The 23,094-nt window shown below is 35.8% G+C and overlaps 1 long non-coding RNA gene across 1 annotated transcript; it reads left to right on the top strand.

Annotated features, from left to right (window-relative positions):
• Positions 1 to 913: 913 nt before the first annotated feature.
• LOC120109174 lies at positions 914 to 1,763 on the top strand. The gene is made up of 2 exons (XR_005510185.1): positions 914 to 1,418; positions 1,523 to 1,763. It is a non-coding gene; the product is annotated as an uncharacterized LOC120109174 (long non-coding RNA).
• The last annotated feature ends 21,331 nt before the right edge of the window (positions 1,764 to 23,094 follow it).

The following is a 23,094-nucleotide window of genomic DNA, read 5'->3' as shown; positions in this document are numbered from 1 at the left end:
CAGTACACTGATAATTATATATTGATCTCTGTAATAAATTTATTGCATAAATAAACAATTTATGATGAGTTTTGATTATTTAAATTGTTCATATCTGCATGTTTTAAAGATGAACAATCTCATGACATTATTTTTCTTTGAAAAAAATAGAAAGTTATTGTTTGGATAATTAAAATGAATTATAATCATTCATATAAAGTAGTTATCCCATTAAAGCTTTATTTTAATACCATTTTAAATAAAACATCATGATAATTGGGAGTAGCCACAACATCTTAAATTATTATGACGTGTAAATTTGGATCACATTCAGAGTCGTGAGACAAAATTAAGGAATTAAATGGTATCCAATATTGCAATTAAGTTAATAAAATAATTATTATGCCTACAGAAAAATAATTATTTTATTGTCTTAATTAGAATAAGATAGTGGATTCATCACTGAAATGAGAATTTTCTATGTCCACAGATAATGAAAATTTCTTATTTTAGTGTGTGATATTTACTAGTCTTATTAATAAAGTTTAAGTGAATTCAATGCATGTTGCAACCTTTGCCCACAGGGAGGTTTGAATTTACTTTAATTTTGAAATGTTTCATAGCATAATATGTTCTTGATTTTTACAGTTATTTCTACTACATTTTTGAGTACTGAATCGTCTCAGGTTTCATTATTAAATGGTGATAATTATTCTGACCGAAAAGATAAGATTTTGTTGACTTTGGGGTGCATGGACCTTGATTTGGCGCTCCATGTGGATGAACCATCCATCCCTACGGAATCAAGTTCGCCAACTGATAAGGCTTCTTATGAGCAGTGGGAGCGATCTAATCGCTTAAGTTTGCTGCTCATTAAGTCTTATATCAATAAGGGCATCAGGGGTTCAATCCCTAATTGCCATAAGGCAAAGATTTCATGAAGGCCATAGAAGAGCAATTTATCAGCTCTGATAAAGCATTGGCTAGCACCCTGATGAAAATGCTTTCAGACATGAAGCATAACGGTTCTAAAGGTGTGTGCGAACACATTATGGAAATGCGGAAAATTGCTGCTCAACTCAGAGGTTTAGATATAGAGATTTCAGAGTCATTTTTGGTACATTGTATTTTGAACTCTCTTCCTAAGGAATATGGTCCTTTTAAAATTTTCTATAACACATAAGGAAAAATGGTCGATTAATGAACTCTTGACCATGTGTGTTCAGGAGGAAGAGAGATTAAAGCATGAGACTCTTGAAGTTGCTAATTTAGCACTTCAAAAAAAAGGAAAAACTCATAAAGAAAAAGGTGTCTTTAAAGGAAGAATGCTAAAGTGTCTTTCAAGTGTGAAGGCAATAAGGTTGCATGCTTCTAATGCAAGAAAAATGGACACATGAAGAAGGTTTGTGCCAAATATAGAAAGTGGCTCGAGAAGAAAGGTAATCTACTATCTTGTGTGTTATGAGTCTAATTTTGTTAATGTTCCTAATAATACATGGTGGATTGATTTTGGTACTACAATTCACATTGCCAAATCATGCAGGGCTTCCTCTCCCTAAGGAAACCAACGACAAGTGAACAATGCATCTATTCGGAAATGGGATGAGTTCATCAGTCGAAGGAGTTGGAACATTTAGATTAGTTTTGCATTTTGGTTATGTTTTGGATCTAGAAAGAACTTTTTATATTCCATCTTTTTCTAGAAATTTGATTTCTGTTTCAAGACTGTTGTCATTTAGTTATGAATTCAATTTCAGTAATAAGAAATTTGTTTTGATGAAAAACAATAATGTTGTTGGTGATGGTTTTCTGACGGATGGTTTATTCAACATTAATTTAGATCCTACGTATGAAACTAATTTTTCGAACTTGCATGATGAGATTGGTATAAAGAGGAATATTATTAAAGAGAACTCCTCGTTATTATGACATAGGCGATTGAGATATATCTCAATGGCAAGAATAAAGAGGTTAGTAAATGAAGGGGCACTAGATACTCTTGATTTTACCAACTTTGGTACTTGTGTGGATTACATAAAGGAAAATCAAAACCAACAAGACCGCTAAAGGAGCCAAAGGAGTTCTGAGACTTTTCTGATAATGCACACAGATCTTTGTGGACCATTTATCCCACCTTGTCTGAATGGTCAGAGATATTTTATCTCATTCATTGATGACCATACTCGGTATATGTATCTCTATCTTTTATATAATCAGGCTGAGGCACTTGATGTTTTCAAAACATATAAAGCAAAGGTAGAAAAATAAATCGAAAGAAAATTAAAATTGTTAGGTCAGACAGGGGTGGAGAGTATTATGGAAGGTACTTCAGAATCTGGACAGATACCTGGGCCATTTGCTAGATTTCTTAAAGAAGAGGGCATGATTGCTCAATATTCAATGTCGGGGACACCACAACAAAATGGTGTGGCAGAAAGAAGGAATCGTTACGCTGATGGACATGGTAAGGAGCATGCTTAGTCATTCGAATATTCCTATCAAGCTATGGAGTGAAGCTTTAAAAACCTTTGTATATATATTTAATAGGGTTCCATCTAAGGCTGTTCCTAAAACTCCTTTTAAGCTGTGGAAATGATGGAAACCAAGTTTAGAATGTTTACACATATGGGGTTGTCCAGTTGAAGTGAGGATTTATAATCCACACATGAAGAAATTAGACCCCAAGACAGTTAGCCGTTTCTTTATTGGGTATGCTGAAAATTCCAAGAAATTCAAGTTTTATTGTCCCACACACACATCTAGAATCGTTGAAGCTAGAAATGCTAAATTTTTTGAGGATCATGAGTTTAGTGGGAGAGGTTTTCCTCGAACCATATCATTTGAGGAAATAAAGGAACCAATTGGTGAAACCAAGTGGTGAATCAATTGAGAATATGGTTGCTTTTCAAAATCCAGTTCAAAATATAATTGAAGAACAACTAATTCAAGAGCAACCACGTCTTGAGGAACAAATTCATACAGAACCTCTTATTGAATTAAGACGATCCTCAAGAATAAGGAGACCAGCAATATCTAGCGACTACCTTGTATACCTTTAAAAATCCGACTTTGATGTTGGACCTCAAGTTGATCCTATTTCATTTTCCGAAGCCATGATAGGAGATCATTCCTCTCTATGGCATGATGCCATGAAGGAAGAGATGGAATCAATGGCTAAGAATCAAATTTGGGATCTCGTTGAGTTACCACAAGGAGCAAAAGTCATTGATTGTAAATGGGTCTTTAAGACTAAAAGGGACTCCTCTAGTAATGTTGAGCGATATAAAGCTAAACTTGTAGCCAAAGGTTTCAATCAAAAGGAAGGAATCGATTTTCATGAGACCTCTAGTTTTTAAGGACTCTTTTAGGATAATCATGGTACTAGTAGCTCATTAACTTAGAGCTACATCAGATGGATGTGAAAACGGCTTTCTTGAATGATGATCTTGAGAAAATGGTGCACATGGAACGGCCTGAAGGATTTTCATCTAAGGATAATCATCTAATTTGCAAATTAAGAAAATTCATATATGGACTTAAACAAGCCTCCCGTCAATGGTATATTAAGTTTCACAACATTGTTACTTCATATGGTTTTACGGAGAACATTGTTAATCAGTGTATATACCTTATGGTGAGTGGGAGTAAATATATTTTTCTAGTCCTATATATGGATGTGTTGCCCAGTAGATACAAGCCAAGAGGGGGGGTGAATTGGGTCTTTTAAAACTTTTAAGCTACTTCTAGTACTTTTTGATTAATTATGCTAAGTTGTAAATATGCGCAGTGAAAGTTAAACTTAGCAACAGTTTGATGTATAGAATGTGACTTGATTAAATATGCTTGCAACTAAAGGATGTGCAGATAAGAGTTAAGCAAGCAGTTTATCTAAGTAAGTGAGTGTGTTGGTTAGACAATAAGCAGAAGCATTACAAACACAAACAAACATATAGTGGTTCGGTGCACCCCAGCACCTACATCCACTCCCCAAGACTTCTTGGGAATTTCACTATAATCCTACAGATTACAGCCGGTTGTTTTACAAGCTCACAACCCAACTTGTTGTTTTACGAGGTCACAACGAACTCGGTCGGTTTTCCCAGGCTCACCGACTAGAACCACTCCGATTGTTTTCCCGGGATCACAATCAAACCCTTACACGTTGGTTTTACCCTCGCTCACCAACAAACCTATCTCCGTTGGTTTCCCTTTGGCTCACCAACAAACCTTACACCGTTGGTTTTTCCTTTGGCTCACCAACAAACCTTAACCCCTTGATTCAATCCCGTGATTGAATCAAGTTACAAGATAATAAAACAAAGTTTAAAACAAATCAAAGCTTCTTAAACAAGCAAATGTAACAATATAAACAAATAGAGTAAAGTGAAGTCCTCAAACGAGTTTTTAAGATGAAGGAGCTCGACTTCTTCTTTACTTGACCCTCTTCTGATTTGGCACGAAGTAGAGGATCACCGAGGCAGCACACGGATGGAGAGGAAGCTTTGGGATTCACTTGGAAGCTCTTCTTCTCTCTATTTCTCTTTGGATGGCCCTTTTTGTGCTTATGGGAGATTTTCCTTGTAATTTCTTTCCTAAATGTTTTCTCCCACTTCCATGAGTTCTCTCCTAGCTCTCTTCTTGTTTTTATAGCTTTAGATGGCGTGGAAACAAGAATATAGCCGTTAGAAACAAAAATAGAGCCGTTGGACACAGTCTGCACTTCCTGACAATATTACCGTTGGGATCGGAGTCGACTCGCGCTTTACTGGAGACGACTCGGCCACTGTTCCAAATTTGAATTATGGTGCATCCTCGACTGGGAGTCGACTCGTCTTAACTCGGAGTCGACTCGCCAACTTCTGGAGCTGACTTGGCAATTTCGGAGTCGGCTCATCCACTGAAGTCCGTGGATCCAATTTTGAATTTTGTCCTCTCGAGTCGACTCGACTGTCCTGGGAGTCGACTCGAATCTCAGAGCCCGAACTTCCGATCCTCTGTCTTTTGGCTCGTCCAGTCTTGGAGTCGACTCGAACTTCCTTGGAGTCGACTCGGCTCTCAGTTTGCGAAACTTGGTCTTCTGCCTTTTTGATGTGAAGCTGTCTTGGAGTCGACTCGAGCTGTCTGGGAGTCGACTCGAATCTCAGAGGCAGTAACTTGGTTTTCTGTCTGTTGATGGTCGCGGAGTCTCGGAGTCGACTCATGCAATGCGGGAGTCGACTCGAATCTCAGAGTCCCAAAAAAGCTCTCTGACTTTTTCCTTGTGTTCCGCTGAGAGTCGACTCTTGCTTTCTTTGGAGTCGACCTACCAACCATCGGAGTCGACTCGCGTTCCACTGGAGTCGACTCGAATCTCAGACCCGAAAACTGCTCTCTGACTTTTCTGCCTGTGACTCCTCGGAGTCGACTCAAACTTCTCCGGAGTCGATTCGGTAAACATTGGAGTCGACTCGAAATCCTCAGGAGTCGACTCGAAGACTATTCTTTTGAATTTTTCCTTTGATTTTACTCTTCCAAATTGAATCCTTTGAACTTTAAGCTTGGGCCAATAAATTGTAGCTTTCTTCCAACTTGAGAGCTTTGGAGGCCTTCTTCCAACTTGCTATGTTCCTTGCAAAATAAATATCTTTCTCCTTGCAACATAAACATTAGTATTTATACTTCAAGGTTTTGTGATCATCAAAATCAATCTTTGGGTCATCAATCTTCCCCTTTTTGATGATGACAAAACTTGGAGTATATGCAATATAAAAGATATTGTTTTCTAGAAGTAATACATAGCTGAGTTGCATGAAGTAGAAGACATGTATATTTAAAACATACTTCATGATAATGCTTTTAGATTTAATCAGCTTAACATAATCAACATATTTCAATTTCAGCTTTGTAATACAATTCAAAAACACAACGCATTATGAGCATATACTTAAAGATTTCTTCCCCTTTTTGACAACATCAAAAAGATAGTGAAACATTAAGCACAAAGATCAGAATGCTCATATATTTCTTTTCCTTATTGTACTCTGATTTGCAAGTCAAATTATTGCAAGGATATGAATCATATAACTCAAGGCAATAATATTAGAATCAGATTAACTCAAGGCAATTTCAGAGCAGAACACATCGAATGTGATACCACAGATAGTTTTCTAAGCAAGTGTAGGTGGAATCTTTCTTAAGTTAATTCAAGAAGTACCACACGAATGGAAATCTAACCTCTCTTCAATAATGAGTATCAAAGCTTGTTCATTTAGGACCTTTTGCCCAATCTATTAAGTATTTTATCAACCATGAGAGCAATTTAATTAATTTTCTTAATGACTTCAAAGTTCTTTTATGATAATAGGAGCATTGGGGCACAAATATCAAAATATACATTCATGCAATTTTTGATACATCTTAGAGCTCTTTTAAAGACTTTCTTTTATTTCTTTAGAAAATAAGCACAATTTGATACATAAAATAATGAATTTGCACAAAATTGAAGTTCCAAAGAGCAAGCCAATTAGGACTCATTAGTGAGGTTCAAAATAGATTTTCTAAGAGATACTCCAGAAAATTTAATACATTGTTCTCCCCTTGTTTCATTAAATTAGAGGCTCTCAAGATTTGTAATTTGGTTCATGAGTGATGCATAAGATATACTAACCAAATAACACGCCTCAAGGTGTATCATAAAAATTTTCAGATTTAAGTTTCAGATGATACATATTGGAGAGTATTAGGATTACTTTTCATTTAGTATTCTTTCTCTCTCCTTTAGCTATAGATTTATGCAATTAAGTCCAATAAGACCTCTCCTTCTGAAATTTTCTTTTTCCCCCTCAATTGATCATTCCATTTAAGAGTTTAGAATCCTAAGATAATGTTCAACAAAATTGTCAATCTCAAAAATATATTTTCTATAAGTTTCAGCTTATTTTCATAAGACTTAAGGTTTGAGATAAGACAACCTTTATAGAACTCATCTCAAGGTAATTAAAGCATGTCTTGCAATATAAGGAGGTTCATCAAAATCAATCCATAAAATTCAAAGCATGCATCAAAATAAAGTGTCTTTGGGATAGGATACTGAATATCTAAAGCTCCCCCTCAAAAGATGCATTCTTCTTTAATCATTTTAAATTGTTGAATTTCAGATTATAGTGATAAACGTGAATAACACTGAAATCCTGTAATATCGAGAATGTAGAGTAATCTAGTATTATTCCAAAATTTGTAGTAATTACTCTTTCTAATCCTTTACGAACAAGTTATGCTTTCTCTTAATCTTAGAGAAAATGTATAGAAATATCAATCAGAAAATGATTCATTTGAAGCTTAGTTTCTTTCAACCGCATTTACATTTTCTTTCTTTTAGAATCATTTGAGTGAGCTGAAATATTTCTAGTTTTAAGATCATTCACTCTATTGATGGAAGTTTTTAATAATGTAGGGGAGAAAAACATATAGATGATCATTGAGGTATATATATTTATAGAACTCAATTTCTTAATCATAGTTTTTCAGCAATGTATACATGAAACACAATAAATCCTTTTAATATCAAAATAAAATCATATATTTAGAAATTTTTGTTTGCAATCAAGATCATCGAAAGACACATCATTTGAACCAATATTAGTATACTTTGAAGATAAGAAATGATATGTTTCTGATGCGTATCGGAGCAATCAACCAAGGCATCAAAATTAATTCTGTTTTTCTTACATTAAGAATTTATTTAAAAATCATATTGAGTTTAAGCTTTTATATAAAATCAGATTCTGAATTACATAAGGATTTTCAATAGAGGCTTTCAAAATCATAATTTGAGATATGTATCTTCCACATTGTAGCTCATCTTAAATCATTACGATTGAAAACACATATTTCAAACATATAAGAGCATATTCAGAATATTTGTATTTATGTTGAATTTTGGTGTGAATTAGAACATTATATACTAAAATTAGGCAAGTTGAAAGATAAAACAAAATCAATTCATTTTTCCTAAATAGATATATCCTTCTCTTCCCCTCCTTTTTTTTTTACAAATTTTATTCTACTTTCAGATTTTAGAGATGATTGTGAATGACAAATCTGAAATAGAATAAAAATAACTTCATATAGTACTTCAAACATTCAATCATGGAACATTACAAAATATTGGGAATTCATAATTCAGAACATCAGGCCACATGCAAAATATGTTATGTGTTAAGTCATGCATTAAAATAATAAGAACACGCATGTCAAGGATCAAAATCAATTCTTTTCAAATAAACTCCCCCTATTTAAATATAATCTTGCATTGATTTCATCCTTAAATTATGTTTTCAAGTGATAAAAAAAGATGACTTGATTCTTCTTATATACTTTCATTTACTTTGTCTTTCATTTTTTACTTTCTTATGCTCTATACTCTATTTACTCCCTATCCGGTGGAGTTGGGAAGGGGCACGAGGTACTACCACTAGCCTCCCTCTTGTGCCGTCCCTAATATGCCCTACACCGAATAGTTGGGTCAAATAGTGCCGGGTACTACCACTAGCCTCCCCATTGGCACCATCCCTATGATGAGCAATATAGAAAGGTTAAAATGTTCACTTCTAACTTTTCCTGTTTGAGTGTAATTAGTTACAGATTTTATCTCTTCCAAACGTCTCACAAATGTTCCGAGTATACTATGCTTGTTTTGCTTTTCCTTAAGATTGGAGTATTTGCCTTTACTCAGATTTTTCATCTCTTGAACAATGTCCATTTTCTTTTCTTTATCTCTCTCCCTTTTTGTCATTCTCAAGTAATTTACATGAAAGAGTAGAGTAAAGAGATAATCTTATGTATCATATAGATGTGTATTATGCAAACAACATTTTCATTGTGCTCAAGGATTCATAACTTCTCACAAGTTATTTTACATCAAAATTTTAAGCATATACTTGTGTATTTCATGGTTATGACATAGGCAAAGATATATTTTAGTTTGGGCAAACCATGAAATAATTTCTAAAAGTATAAGTCAGTCAATACACATATAGACATGATATCAAAAATTAATAATTAAAGAATTTAATCATGCCATAATAGGATTTAAGTTATTGACTTTGCTCAATTAATTTGTGAGAAAGGTGTCTAAAATTACCTATTCATTATATGTTCTTCAAGCCAAACTAGATTTCTTATGTGTGAACTTTTGGCTGAAGAAGATCCTCTCTCTTGTTTGCATGTGAATGTTTAGTGTATCTTACATGAAGATATCCTTCAAGTTGAAATTTCTCATTTTTCTTTCTTGAAGGAAGGTCATTAGTTTCTTTAAGATACAAAGCATTCATCCAACATATATATATTTTTTAATTAGATGACTCAATATGAGATATGACAATAGTTGCATGTTGAGTCACTTTACTCAAGAGATTGCCTAAATATAAGCAAGCACATATCATTTGAACTAAAGAGATAGATTCATTAACCAAGATAGTTCAAGTCAATTTAGTTTAGATTCTATTTGCTTAAGATAATTATCAATAAGATATGTTAACTATGTTTTTAATCAATTTATCTTAAACATTTGTTTCTATCAAAATTCAGATTATGATTTATTTGTTATCAATAAAATATGATTAATTAAAGTTAGATTGAAGTCTTGCACACGGTCACATAATGAGCATACAATCTGGTCTACTAGCTGTATGATAAAATAATTATTCTATCATGCTTCAATACAGCTTTAACACAATAGATCTACTTTGCTCATCCTTTTCAAATTCTACAAGATGGGGTCATAGATATACCTTCTTCATGCCAATCTTCTATAAGAGTTTTCTTGTGGACTAATGTTGGTCAATGAAGATCCCCTTTCCTGTTTGTCTTAATTTGGAGTTTGAGAGAAGATGTTAATTCATTCATCATACATATTTCAAACTCACCTTGTATGAGCTTAGTCAAAATATAAATCTTCATTAGTAGAACCAAAAATAATGTCACAGATTCTTCCTTTTGATACATAGATTTATCATTATTACTTTCTATCAAAAAGGTTGCTTAAGCTTTTATATCATGCTTTTGATGCTTGTTTCAAATCATATAATGCTTTATCATATTTGTAATGAGTGTTTTCAAATATGGTGGTTATCTAACATATATAAAGTAGGCACATAGGAGTCCATTCTACACACTCATTTGATAGGATATAACGTTTATAAAGCAAACAAATGATAAATGTGATTTTTACTTCTAATCATGCAAGAATCTTATCAAGATCTATTTCATCTTTTCTTGATTTAATCTTCTAGTAGTCATCATTAAGTGTATATCTGAAAAATCCAATTTGGTTCTAATTAACAAGTTTTTCAGATTGTTATATGTAAAAGATTTAACCATATAATTTGATTTTAGTATTTTGATAATAGATCATTAGTCTCATAAAGAATAAAATGAATTGATACTTCTACAACTAGAATTTTTCATGAATGTTCTATATGCATTGCTTGATGAATGATATCCAAGGATAGAAATATCTTTATTAGATTTGGCATTATTTTTCAAGAGAACATATCAAGCATAACATGTACGACTGAAAAATATGAAAGATATGCAATGGTTCATTTTCCATTTTTCAGAAGATCAAAAGGAGTTTTCATCAAAAATAGATCTAATAGAAATCATATGTATGACAAGCAGTGATGATAGCTTTTTTTAAAAAATCATTTAAGTAGATGACTATCATACACAATTGTCTTTTTCATTTCTTCAAGAATTCTATTAATCCTATTTTACTTAAGGTGTCCTTGGTGCTGAAAATATTATTTTTCTGTGCACAACTTAACACAAAATTGGTTTTCAATCACTATGCCATGATACTTCTTTTACTTTCATAGTTTGCAAACCTTTTTCATTTGATCCCTTTCACAAGATTTAGCAAATGTAGAAAATACTTTAATTTTACTTGCCAAAAACAAATCCAATGTAAGCTTGTGAAAACTTAGTGATGGAAACAACATCTCTAGATTTAGAAATTATTTTTGTTTGTTTTCTTAGTTAGCATGCATAGTAAAACTTTGACCTTTAAGAGGATAATCTAAGTAAGCCTATGGCAAGGTCTTTTGAGATTAAGTACATACTAGCATGAGCTGATTTCATATGCCAAATATGGTTTCTTTAATCTTGGTATTCATAGTGCATATATTCAAAAGCATACCAAGTACACATTATCATATCTATGATCAATAAACAATAATGCCATAGATAAAAACTCTCAATCAAGCATATAGAGAATTCATAGAGTTATTCTTAATAAGTTGATTAATCATTTAGCACCTTATCCACTAGTGAGTAAAATGAAATGATTTGATTATATTTCCAAAAGTATTTTCTATATCACAAAATTGATCACTACTAGCAAATCATATCAAATACTAAAGCACAAATAATGATGAGATGCAAGAATTACTGATTTCATTATTATTTTTTTTGTTAATAACTTTTTAAGTTTCTTTATGTTCCATGGGTACCTTGGTACACCTATGTGTACATCCTCATTTTCTCATTTTGGGTACCCAAGCTTGCTTGAGTCCTTGAGAGTTAGGACATATGGTTCCTTTTGGAACCCATATCTGTTTAATAGTAATAACTTTACCATTTGATTTAATTATACTAGAACGATAGGTAAAGTTGTTATTCCCATCCTTTTCATTTTTGAAATAAGTTATCTTATTTAATGGTTTGCTCGGTAAATTGATAACCTTTTTCTCTAGAGATTTATGGCTAAGTGAAGGAGTCAAGCTAAATTTTGATTTATCAAAATCAGCATGTTGGCTTTCAAACATCATTTTTAATCTTTCAGAGCTTACGGTGAATTTGTTAATAACAGATTTTAATTGATTAATTTCTTTACTTAAGTTTTGATTTTCTTTAATTAAGTTATGATTTTTCTGAATCAATTCTTCTGAAAACGACCTTAAGCTTTCATTTTCAGAAGTTAGTTTCTTAAGATTTTTATTCTTCATAGCTAGTTTTCTACATTCACCATACAAATCATGAAAAGCATTCAAAAGTTCATTATAAGAATATTCTTCATGAAATTCATTTGGTGTAAGATTAGATTCAGATTCTACTTTATCTTCTTGTACCATAAGACATAAATTAGTTACCTCTTGTGGTTCATTGTTGCTCCTAACTTTCAAATCCTTGTCTGACTTTCTCTTGGTCAAGGCTTTCTTGCGTTTTACCTCTTTCTTCCTTTCTTCTTGCTTCCTCTTCTTCTTTGTCTTTAGGAAGCTGGTTTGCCTCGGAGTCGACTCGGACATAATTGGAGTCGACTCGGTTAACTTGAGGGTCGACTCTGAAATACTTGGAGTCGACTCGACTGAGGTGGGAGATTCAACACCTTTTTCTGCAGTCTCATTGTTAGTATGCAATTGAAGCACATGTGAGCTAATCTGAGATTTATCATAAATATTTTCTAAAGTATCCCAGATTTCCTTAGCAGATAAGCATGCAGAAATTTCATTAAACTTTGTTTCTTGAATAGCACAATATAATATGTTCATAGCATTAGCATTCAATTGTGCTAAGTCCTTTTCATTAATAGTTTGAGAGAGTGTGTGAAGGTCATTTATTATGATTTTCCATAAATAATAGTTTTGTGATTGAATAAAAATGCGCATGCGTATTTTCCAATGTGTATAATTTATGCCATTAAATAGTGGAGGTGTATCAATTGATTGTCCTTCTCCTAGAAAACTATCTATTTGAGTTGTCATGATCTTTGGCTCTTTGACGGTTAGGTCAAACACAAGGCAAGAAACTATAGAGAACCTGGCTCTGATACCACTTGTTGCCCAGTAGATACAAGCCAAGAGGGGGGGTGAATTGGGTCTTTTAAAACTTTTAAGCTACTTCTAGTACTTTTTGATTAATTATGCTAAGTTGTAAATATGCGCAGTGAAAGTTAAACTTAGCAACAATTTGATGTATAGAATGTGACTTGATTAAATATGCTTGCAACTAAAGGATGTGCAGATAAGAGTTAAGCAAGCAGTTTATCTAAGTAAGTGAGTGTGTTGGTTAGACAATAAGCAGAAGCATTACAAACACAAACAAACATATAGTGGTTCGGTGCACCCCAGCACCTACATCCACTCCCCAAGACTTCTTGGGAATTTCACTATAATCCTACAGATTACAGCCGGTTGTTTTACAAGCTCACAACCCAACTTGTTGTTTTACGAGGTCACAACGAACTCGGTCGGTTTTCCCAGGCTCACCGACTAGAACCACTCCGATTGTTTTCCCGGGATCACAATCAAACCCTTACACGTTGGTTTTACCCTCGGCTCACCAACAAACCTATCTCCGTTGGTTTTCCCTTTGGCTCACCAACAAACCTTACACCGTTGGTTTTCCCTTTGGCTCACCAACAAACCTTAACCCCTTGATTCAATCCCGTGATTGAATCAAGTTACAAGATAATAAAACAAAGTTTAAAACAAATCAAAGCTTCTTAAACAAGCAAATGTAACAATATAAACAAATAGAGTAAAGTGAAGTCCTCAAACGAGTTTTGAAGATGAAGGAGCTCGACTTCTTCTTTACTTGACCCTCTTCTGATTTGGCACGAAGTAGAGGATCACCGAGGCAGCACACTGATGGAGAGGAAGCTTTGGGATTCACTTGGAAGCTCTTCTTCTCTCTATTTCTCTTTGGATGGCCCTTTTTGTGCTTATGGGAGATTTTCCTTGTAATCTCTTTCCTAAATGTTTTCTCCCACTTTCATGAGTTCTCTCCTAGCTCTCTTCTTGTTTTTATAGCTTTAGATGGCGTGGAAACAAGAATATAGCCGTTAGAAACAAAAATAGAGCCGTTGGACACAGTCTGCACTTCCTGACAATATTACCGTTGGGATCGGAGTCGACTCGCGCTTTACTGGAGACGACTCGGCCACTGTTCCAAATTTGAATTATGGTGCATCCTCGACTGGGAGTCGACTCGTCTTAACCCGGAGTCGACTCGCCAACTTCTGGAGCTGACTTGGCAATTTCGGAGTCGGCTCATCCACTGAAGTCCGTGGATCCAATTTTGAATTTTGTCCTCTCGAGTCGACTCGACTGTCCTGGGAGTCGACTCGAATCTCAAAGTCCGAACTCTCGATCCTCTGTCTTTTGGCTCGTCCAGTCTTGGAGTCGACTCGAACTTCCTTGGAGTCGACTCGGCTCTCAGTTTGCGAAACTTGGTCTTCTGCCTTTTTGATGTGAAGCTGTCTTGGAGTCGACTCGAGCTGTCTGGGAGTCGACTCGAATCTCAGAGGCAGTAACTTGGTTTTCTGTCTGTTGATGGTCGCGAAGTCTCGGAGTCGACTCGTGCAATGCGGGAGTCGACTCGAATCTCAGAGTCCCAAAAATGCTCTCTGACTTTTTCCTTGTGTTCCGCTGAGAGTCGACTCTTGCTTTCTTTGGAGTCGACCTACCAACCATCGGAGTCGACTCGCGTTCCACTGGAGTCGACTCGAATCTCAGACCCGAAAACTGCTCTCTGACTTTTCTGCCTGTGACTCCTAGGAGTCGACTCAAACTTCTCCGGAGTTGACTCGGTAAACATTGGAGTCGACTCGAAATCCTCAGGAGTCGACTCGAAGACTATTCTTTTGAATTTTTTCTTTGATTTTACTCTTCCAAATTGAATCCTTTGAACTTTAAGCTTGGGCCAATAAATTGTAGCTTTCTTCCAACTTGAGAGCTTTGGAGGCCTTCTTCCAACTTGCTATGTTCCTTGCAAAATAAATATCTTTCTCCTTGCAACATAAACATTAGTATTTATACTTCAAGGTTTTGTGATCATCAAAATCAATCTTTGGGTCATCAGGATGATATTTTGATTGCAGCCAGTGATTTGGGTTTACAAAGAACCAAGAACTTCAAGCTTACTTATAGACATATAGATTTCTTGGAGGTTGTCGGATATTCAGATTTAGATTTTGCTGGATGTTCGGATACAAGGAAGTCTACTTCAGGATATGTTTTTCTCTTGGCTGGGGAGCTATATCATGGAGAAGCATCAAGCAGTCTATAACTCCTTCATCAACCATTGAAGCAGAATTTGTTGCATGCTATGAAGCGACTTCACAGGCTATATAGCTAAGGAATTTCATAGCAGGACTAAGGGTTGTTGATTCTATATCAAGGCCAATAAAGATCTATTGTGATGATATGATTGCAGTTTTTTTCTCTAAGAATAATAAGAGTGGCAGCCATAATAAGCACATAGATATAAAGTATTTGGTTGTGAGAGATAAAGTAAGATCTGGAGATGTGTTTATTGAATATATCAGTACTATCAGTACCGAGCTGATGATTGTTGATCTCATGACTAAAGCATTGTCGGCTAAAGTTTACACTGATCATGTAGATCATATGGGACTTATTAGCTTATTTGATGTATGATCTTTTTCTCTCATTTTTGTATTCACATTTTGTGAACAATGCTTACAGCTTTGATTAATAATACATGACTATGGTTGTGCACATAAAGTTTATCTTTTGTCATCTATGGTATCTTTTGATACATAAAGAAAGGACTTTAAGGGACTATTATTTAGTCATTTAGTAAGATATGAATATATCTTATAAAGTACACATCAACAAATATCCTATATTGTAATACATGGAAGGAAATATCTTCATAATGAGATATAACCGCTATGATTCATGTAGTGGTATTTGTTGACAAAGTTAAAGGTTGCAAGATTCGATAAATTTAATTTTATCGCCATAATACAGTTTTATCACCTTTATGTCACATGAGCCAAGTGGGAGAATGTTAGTACGTCTCCTTGAATTAGGAGACTGATGTGACCCACTTGATCAGTTTATCCCGCATCAAGATAAGCCTCGTTTAAATGGTGATTTAAATCCAATCAAATAAAGAAGAGTTTATCTTATCTGGTAGTTTCCGTGATGGATGGAAACTATTAGAGATAAACCTTAAAGATAAGGATATGGGTCCCTAACCTAGCATTACAAATAAGCCTGTGGATCCATCACCTAAGGTACTCAAGTCCTGCATAGGTTAGAAGATCCGGGTCTCCTCTCTTTCTCTCGTGGGGTCTCTTCTCTTCTCTCTCCCTGGTGCGACATCTTCGTGCTTGAACAGCATGGGCAGAGGTCAGTAAATTTTTTTATTTATTTATTATTCCGCTGCACATAATTTACCCTATAGAAACAACGCAAACAAAACAAGACAATAGGAACCTATGATTGGAAAAACAACAAAATTGTAGCAAAGGTGGGCTTGTTGGGAGAAGAGGAGGAGGAATAGGGAAGGGGCTGAATGTCCTTGCTGTAGGCTTGAGCCCTAATGAGCTCCCTAGCCGTTCCTTGACAATCCTTGCCGAAACTCACTAGCAGGTCAGGAGATACAGCAGTTTGTATTCAGGGCACAGCTTGTAGGGCATTTGTTGGCTGGAGAACAGCATGGGAGACAACGGTTCACCTACCGAACAGCAAGTCTCAAAGGGTAACATTTAGTTTAAATTGCACACTTCAGACTTGTATGTTTTGAACTAATGTTGTAAAACGTGGTCCAGGGAATGTGCCAAGGTATTTAAAGCATATTAAGTTAAGGTTAGGTCTAAATTGTGTCACAAGCATATCGAGACAATGTGAGGTATGAAATTTCATATGGTGGTGATGTAGAGCATAAATAAACAATTGGCTGTTCAAGGTGGTTGGTGGATAGTGGAAATATGTTAAGTTCATTGCAGTGCAACATGTTTTCACAGAGAGAAATTAGGCGTGCTGTGTAGTTTTGTATTATTGGAGGCTGTTGCTACCTGCATGGATGTTGGAAGTTCTCTCCAATGGTCAAATAGTTTTGACTTGGCTTTGTTATTAGATATTGGATCTTGTTGCTTGTTTTAATAGTTATTTATGTCACTTGTAAATGAAGAATGGATATCAGTAGCTATTCAATGTATGGTTCCCAGTGATTAAGAAATACAAATCATCGAATAGGGATACTATTTTAAGAAAAGGCCTTGAGTCAGAAGTTGTGAAGGTAAAAGTGGAATTAACAATGTCAAGCATCTCTTTGAATAGTTTCAGCTCAACTGGTGGGGACAAGAAGAAAACTTAATAAAGAGAGGAAATAAGCAAGCAGTTTCTGTTTCAGATGATGATATGATGTTTGCATAACCCCTTGCATGTACCACGATATAAACTCTTACCCTGTTTCATGAAAGTAGCATGGTTGCAAATACATGGACATAATTATGCATGATTTAAAGACAAGTGGATACTAGATGGATGATGACTATGGGTAGTGATGTTAATGGGGACTTCCTATAGTGATGATGATAACTATGGTTATTGGATGATGAAATTGGGTTAGCTCTCAAGACTTTTCATGATTTGAACTAAGGATATATAATTCCCAGGAATTTTTGTGTTTGAGGCAACATCAGGCTGGTTAGCATAATGTTGATGTTCACCTAAGTCATGTTTGCTGCTATGTTACACGGACACTCTTGTCCAGCTCCAAGAATACGTTTCGGATACATATCCGAATGAGATATGCATCGGATTCTTGGATACCTAGCTTCTTTTTTCCAGCTTTTATAGTTGGATAATTTGACTCTTTCAATTATGAGTTCAATCCACCATTAGAGATTGGTCAAGGATGTAGATATTGAAATATCTTTGCAAAATATCTTTTTTCGTGTATCTCTCAACAAAAAAAAGGTAGTTTGGAAAACATAAGTGAAAGATTTTAACAAATAATATATATTTTAATATTCTATTTCATACAATATTGAAAGATAAATATATAATTTAATTAAAATTGCTTTTCCCATATTTTCTTTTTTTTCCTCTTAGTGAGTCAGATACTTAGACATGTGTCTAAATCTAATTCTCGTATTTGTGTCGATGCAAAACTTATTTGGTGTAATAGACCTGATCTTTGGTTAGTGCAGTGTGATTTTCTGCATCTGTAAATATTATCAGCAATCATGATGCACATGCCTTATGGCATCATATTTAATCTGCACGGTCGTATGGAAAATAGAGATGTGTTAATCTCCACTTTTCTATTAGATGGGGTCAGTGACTATTTTTAACGTATTGTGGTTGTCCTTGCTGAGACAGTACTGATATTCACAAAATACCTTCTCCATATGGGTGTTACTGATTAATGTAAGTAGATTCAGGGCAAACCAACCATATGATACATACAGTTATTTATTACAAATTTTTGCTGAGTTATATTTGCTTCTCATTTGCAACCTTATAGCCTGTCTAGAACTTCGACCATCGTGGTAACTTATATTAGATATATGTTGTATTCTTGAATTTTCAGTTGCTGTTTTAGAATGATGTGTGCGTCATGAATATTTGAAATCATAATGCCTGGCCAAACAATTTGTACCACCTCGTATGGAAGCTTTTAATAAATTTATTTGCTTTTACTTTTTTTTTAAAAAAAAAACATCTTATATTCTCCCTGAGATATTTTAAGGGAAGGTTCCCAATGTTTCCTTTAGTTACTTTTAACTACTCAGCCAAAATTGCTGTTATCATAATGTAGAAAAGGAACCTAATTTAAACTTGACCTGTTTGTTTTTTTTTCTGATCTTTAAAATCAAGTTAGAAGGTTTTGGAAAAGAATTTATTTTTTGTTAATATGGAGAATCCTGAGGATCAATTAAGCAAGGATAAAAGGTTGCTGTTTATGTCTGGTTTTGATTTGCACATGACAATGAGGATTGTAGGCATTGGGGACTTGATACTTTTTATTTTTCTGGGGGATCTTACTAGCATCAAGGCATGACTAATATAGTGAAATGTGAATCTTTTGATTTCTGGGAATCCAAATTTATCGTATGCAGAACAAAAACATCTTGACCATCTATTGTCATTGTGCGGAAGAATGAATTCCTTTTGAGGGTTGATTAAGCAAAAGCTTATGAGAACGTGGATTTAAATGATGGGGTCTTGGAAAATGCCATTTATATCATCAATGCAGATATCTGTCATGCTTTTCTTGTCTTGCACGGTCGGAAATCTAAATGCCCTGAGAGGATTTGTCTTCAATGATGGACTGTTATCATCATCATCATCATCATTTTAAATTTTTGCTCATTGTAATGTGATTGTGGATTTTCACCTTTAGGCTCTGCATCCATAGCCAGAGTTATTTTTTTCCATTAGACTCGATTTAGATGCTGGTATGTTGCTTGTGAAGAATTGCTGCTGAACCTGCATAAACTATTCCATTGCTTGCTCATGGATATGTTCTGCATGGAATTTAGATTTGTTTTAAGAACTTGCAGTTTTTTTCTTTTTTTTTTTGGAGAGAGGTTGGGGGGATAAATATCATAGTTGATGCTGTAATTTCTTTAGAGGCTTAGATAGTTCTAGGGTGTCATACACAGATCATGTGTATGGGAAAATTAAAGCATTTTCTCGCAGAGGGTTATCAGCTGATAACGATATGAGCTGCAGCTTCTTTTTTACTCTATTATTATTATTATTATTATTATTATTATTTTGGTGAGGAAGGCTGCAGCATTTACATCAATCACTATCTTTTATAATTCAGATTACATGATTGGATTACGCCGTAGGATACGGCACTAACTATTACTATCTTATTCTGTTAACTTTGTGGTACATTTTATTGCTATATCTAAGTACCCAAAATCTTTTAATATACTTCTTCATATCAAAAAATTCCTGGCCTTGTATTGGCTCGTGTTGCTTGCTTACGAGGAGTCCTCTCCCCGACACGAGATAACAGGAGGCATGAGAAATTTAGTGGCTTAAACCGCCTGGCTAAAACTTGGCAGTTCGCCACCAAGGTGGTAGCACGGTTGGAACGGAGCTAAAATTCTACCGGAGTGGCCCAGGTTCGAAACGCGTGGGCATCGATTAAATATGGAGATCGGATGCCCCTCGCCTGCTTTAAATATACAACATGGATTCTGGCAATGCAATGGAGTTGGACCCTCATGTCGATCCGAATGAATCAGTCTTTGAACATAGGTAAATCTTTGCCTGCTAGGCAAGAGGATAGCAAGTTACAATTTCTGTCCGATAGAGTTGCCATCTAGTCCGCCGATACTGAGGTGGCGTTGGGGTGACGTACTCACACGTGGGGCAACTCACGGGTCGGAGAGGGTATGAGTAAAGGATGGCCATTCCGTCTACCCGCATCAAACATTTCTTGGTAGAAGGAGGGCCCAGTGGGAGTTGTTATGCGGATGGGGTTTCACCTCTCTCCCCTCCTATTTTTTAGCAATAAAAAAAAAGAAGTTTGGGAGTTCCAAATTAACCATGGTGGAGCTGTCCGTGGAATGGATGGATGGCTGCTGTTGTACGCATCATCAGAGAACATTAATTAGGGGAGGCAATTCTGTTTTGGTGGGAGACCTTGGTAGCTGCGTTTCTTGGCAGCCTGGGGATGACTTCGGAGCTGTTTAGATCTAGCTCTGTAATTGAAGTTACACGGCAACTCTTCTTCTTTTTCTTCTTCTTCTTCTGTTTCTCTCTCTCTCTCTCTCTCTCTCTCTCTCTCTCAGAAAAGCAAGAGAGGGAATGATAAATGGTACAAGATGATTGGTTAGGAGGAATGATGGTGAAAATGTGAGAGGAGGAGAGAAAGCGAGAAGATAAGGTGAGCGGTGGTCGTTGACCACGGGTACTACAAGAAAGGATTGATTGCTCGGCAAATTTCCTGTCATATGCTGCAGTTTTGACGACAAAGATTGAGATGTAGCTGATCAGATGACACCGAGGAGGAGTCATCTCGTGACAAAGATGTCTGACTCTTGAAAAGGGAGGCTACCTACTTGGAGACTTCAGGTGCTATGTAGGTTTAAAATCCTACCAGCTTGGAGACTTCAGGTGCTATGTAGGTTTAAAATCTGTTGCTGCTAAATTCTAAACTAGGGCTAGAGTATGGCTCGGGTTGCTCTGAAGTCGGTAAATATTGAAGTGAATGGGGCGACCGAGGTGAAGAAGAATTGGCTGCCTCCAAAGATGACCTGCAAGCAGTTCAGTTGTTGGAAAATTTTCGGCCGAGGATCATTCAATGCCTAAGAATGATAGAGTAATAGTATAGAAGAGAGAAATTTTGTAGAGTAGAATCTCCACATGAGCTTACATGGGGCTCATGGGCTATTCTTTTATATAGAGTAGTATACTGATCCGTTACTTGATTCAGCGTGACATGCTTTAATTATAAGGTAACGGTCAGCTGCACAATTTACAACATAGAAACCATCTCACGTGAGCAGCATGCAGCGGTAATTATGCCGATCGTGGGTTGACTGCAGTGTTGCCATAATTGCCGGTTTTTATTAGCACGAGCGGAGTGGCTCTTTGATTTTCACCGAAATCGTTCAACCCAGCTAATACTAAGATCAAGAAGGTTGGTTTAATCCTAGATCAAGCTGTACAATATTTTTTCCATCAAATCTAAACTTTGTTGTTTTGCGCGAGCTAAAGCCATTAACAAGCAGCGGACAAGAGTGCATCAGTGGCTTTGTTCTTATACCGATCTTCACTGAGACCATAATTATGGGATCCAGGGGACTAAGCAATTATTGCTATGTGGGGCAATCTTTGGACGGTCACAGGAACATCTCCAAAAGAATTTCCCCCTCTTAGTGCGTTGCTCTTCCTCGCACTCTACTTGTAATCTATCTGTAGTTGTTGCGGAAAACATAGGATCCAAATAGCGAACAGGACAATGCACAGATGTGAGAGAGGAAGAGAAAGAGGAATTGAACATAGAGATTTTATGTGGTTTGGCAATATGCCTACATCCACGGGAGCAAAACAACTGTAATTTCACTCTCTCTCAAAATAACTAGGGTTACAAGATATTTATAGCTAAACCCTGGCCCCAAAGTCCCAACCTCCATCGGCATCCCTAGTAGAATAAAACACTACATAATTATCCCAAAGATAAATATATCTTGTCGCTTCGCTCCGTTCTGTTAGAATACCATTGTACCACTCAAATAAGAATATCTCAATATGAGCCACTTACTCTAATAATCTCCATCTTGGCGAATATTCACCCCTTAGGAGAAAAGATAACCTCGGACACCGCTTGACGCCGATGGGTTGGAACACCTCCTCTCTAGCACATAGAGATGTTTACCAAGTCCAAGCAATGCTTGAATTTGTCTGCAGTAACTAGTTTTGTCAACATAGTTGTTGCATTTTCAGAAGTGTGCACTTTCTCAAGCAATATATCACAAGAAGAAACCAACTTTTTGATCTTGTGAAACCTCACATCTGTGCTTGATTCTCGCATGATACATCTGGTTCTTCGCCAAATAGATCACACTCTGACAGTCACAATGCAACTGAACTCCACCTTGCTAAACATCCAGCTTCTTGACTAATCCTATCAACCATAATGCTTTGCTGACAGCCTCAGCTACTGCCATATACTCTGACTCAGTCGTAGATAGTGTAACTAGAGACTGAACCATGGATCTCCAACTGATAGGTTCTCCTGCAAGAGTGAATACATAGCCTATAGTCGACCTTCTGTCATCCAAGTCTCCTGCATAATCTGCATCAACATACAAACATGATACCATAGTCTGTAGTACCCCTCAAGTATCTGAAGATCCACTTGACTGCATCCCAATGCTGTCTCTCTGGATTCGCCATAAACTTGCTCACTGCGCTAACTGCATGCATCAAATCCGGCCTAGTACAAACCATAGCATACATCAAACATCTCACTACACTAGCATATTGAATCTTTGACATGTCTTCAATTTCTTTTTCTATCTTCAGGCACTGCGAGGTAGACAATCTGAAGTGATTCACTAAAGGTGTGCTAACTGGCTTCGCATTACTCATGTTGAATCTCTCCAACATCTTTTGTATATAACTACCTTGAGATAACAACAATTTTCTAGAATCTCCGTCCCTGCGAATCTCCATCCCAAGAATCTTCTTGGTCGCGCCTAAATCTTTCATGTCAAACTCTCTACTCAACAAAGTCTTTAATTTGTTGACTTCATTCATACTCTTCGTGGCAATCAGCATATCATCCACATAAAGTAACAGAAAAATAGAAGAATCATCAAGGCTCCTCACATAAACACAACAGTCATACTCA

The sequence above is a fragment of the Phoenix dactylifera genome, unplaced genomic scaffold (assembly GCF_009389715.1).
Source record: "Phoenix dactylifera cultivar Barhee BC4 unplaced genomic scaffold, palm_55x_up_171113_PBpolish2nd_filt_p 001883F, whole genome shotgun sequence".
NCBI classification, from domain to species: domain Eukaryota; kingdom Viridiplantae; phylum Streptophyta; class Magnoliopsida; order Arecales; family Arecaceae; genus Phoenix; species Phoenix dactylifera.
This window is presented reverse-complemented; position numbering and strand designations above follow the sequence as displayed.